Below are 2,738 nucleotides of genomic sequence, written 5' to 3' on the forward strand. Positions count from 1 at the left end.
CTTTGCGAACCCCCATGCGCCTCTCTTGCTGACCGTGGCTGCCTGCTGCTGCTGCTGCTGCTGCTCGTGCGTTCTCGCCGAATAGCTAACACTCGGCTGCGGGACAGGACCCATGGCTCACACTAATTTGCCCGCAGCAGTGGAAGGTAGAGGGGGAAGCCGGCCTGCGCATGCGGGTCGTTGGACGCTGGTGGGGAGGGCCAGGGGGTCGCGGCGCGGAGACCCGCGATGAGACAGGAGGGCCCCGTAGGAGATGGCCTCACGTTGCGCCGCCATATAAGTGCCTTGGCCTCATCTTCACACCTAACATGTCGTGGTCAAGGCATATTGAATACATATGCAATAAAGCATCAAAGAAAATAGGCTATTTAAATCGCACATTGCGCAAAGCTCCACGTGAAACAAAGCTGCTAACATATAAATCGCTCATCCGACCCATTCTCGAATATGGCTGCCCCATCTGACATTAACACTCTCGAATCAGTTCAAAAGAAAACAATCCGTTTCATATACCGCCGTTATGACTGGAACTTCTCACCAGGGGCGTAACCAGGGGGGGGGGGTTCAAACTCCCCCCCCCCCGAAATTTTTTGCATACCCCCCCCCCCCTCCCCTACCCACCATTTGTTCTCGTCGCTTCGCGCTGCCATATTTCAAGGAACCGGTGCTACTATCCCAATTTCATTCCTGGGCGCTACGTTTGGGTTGGTAATTTACAGCGAATCATGTCTGCATATGGAAAAAAACTGTCACGGTGTTTGTCAAGGCTTTGACACGCTGTGAGGTTTTGGGCGAGAATGTTGCGGCCGCATTGCGGCGGCCGCATTCTGAAGCAACAAATGGGCAACAAATGAAGCAACAAATGCGGCAGCGGCATTTTAGATGAAGGCGAAAATGCTCGAGGCCCGTTTACTTAGATTTAGATGCATGTTAAAGGGTGGTGGAAATTTCCGGTATACATTTCCGCCACTTCCCTTCAGGTGCCGGTTAGGCCGCGCTCGCGCAGGGTCTGTGCGCGAAACGTCTCTTGTTTGCGATTGCGCCCCTACGGAAGGCTGGTAGTTGCTATTGTGTTGTGGAATCCAAACCAGCAATGTACACACGAAGGGGTTGATGCCAGCAGTGAAAATCCACTGACTCGCAACAGAATGCACGAAACAGACTGCCCACAAGCATGGATTACTGCTGTGCGCAGTACAGCGTAAGTAAACTCTTGTTGCAGGCGCTGACAGTTCTCGTCGGAGTTCAGGCGTCCTGAGAAATTAATTATGTGCACGATGCACTGAACAAGACCGGAGTTCATTCCTGCATCACTAGTACACCAATCAGTCGAAATTCTGTGAGGTACAAGGCCGCTTCCTGTTTGCACCGGCGTAAGTGAAGCAGAAATGAGTTGCACGCACTACTTAAAATGCGTATACACATGCCATATATATGCTGTGCGGTGAATTATTCTCTACAATTATGAATCTGTTGACGTAAAGGCAAATGACGGCTGCACGCTTGCACACAGCGGAAACACAGCGGTCCATGCACTTGCCGCAGGAAATGCAACTCTCTCGTATGAGGGAGCAGGGCGACGAAAGCTTCGGAAAAAAAAAAAAAAAGCATTACGCTTTTTTGCGCGTATTTAAGTTATCCAGCGCAAAGACGCAGCGAACAAGCTATTGCTATGGGAGTAGGTATAGCCTGGTCACACGTGCATTTTCACGTGTATAGCCATCCTTGACTTGTGAAACGCACTTCACCCCGACGAGGACGACGCCATCTACGCTTAACGGAGATAATTGTTAATCTCAATGATGAGTTTTCGAAGACTGGTCCATTCAGTGGCGCGATGAGAGACCGTCGCTCCAAACGCCCACTGTACCTATCGTACGTACTGTATTTTACTGAGCTTACTTTACTTTTGACTTAATTTCTGCACAAGCACACGCGAGGGGGGGGGGGGGGGGAGTCCCATGTCTTTGATAGACATGTATAGAGTCTGCGTAAACAACCGATATTTATTGTCGATCACGCCATGTAGAGGTAAGCAGACGCTTGCCCCCCCCCCCCCCCCCCCCCCCCCCCCCCGAAAAACATTTCTGGCTACACCCCTGCTTCTCACCCTCATCTCACCTTGTTGCACTAGGTCTACAACCTCTGTCCGAGCGGCACGATCGTGAATGTCTTAAATTGTTGCATATTCTCGTTAACACCCCACGCTACTCAATAACGAACCACTATCTGTCTCCTGCTAGATTGCAACTTACAAGAAATAGCCACAAACTCAACCTTGCACCATTTCAACCGCGCACTAACTTATTTGAGTACAGTTTCTTTCCTCGTACGATTGAAAAATGGAACTTAGCGCCAGGTGAAACTAGGTCGTTACCTTTAGAGGAATTTTTATATCACTTAGGTTGATTCATGGTGTGTTTATGTTGCTTGTTGTATGTTTCATTTTGTAACAATGCTGATTTTCAAGGTGTTGAAGTTGAGTTGTGCAGACGAATGTTTTGATGTTGTATCTAATGTACATTCGCACTCCTGCGATAGCCCAATTGGGCTGCAGTATGTATAAATAAATAAATAAATAAATAAATAAATAAATAAATAAATAAATAAATAAATAAATAAATAAATAAATAAATAAATAAATAAATAAATAAATAAATAAATAAATAAATTTCAATGACCCCATCAGCAGAGTCTGTTATCAACGGTGTGTGAAATGCACGTGGATGATATGTGTC

The sequence above is a fragment of the Dermacentor silvarum genome, chromosome 1, assembly GCF_013339745.2.
Source record: "Dermacentor silvarum isolate Dsil-2018 chromosome 1, BIME_Dsil_1.4, whole genome shotgun sequence".
Taxonomy (NCBI): domain Eukaryota; kingdom Metazoa; phylum Arthropoda; class Arachnida; order Ixodida; family Ixodidae; genus Dermacentor; species Dermacentor silvarum.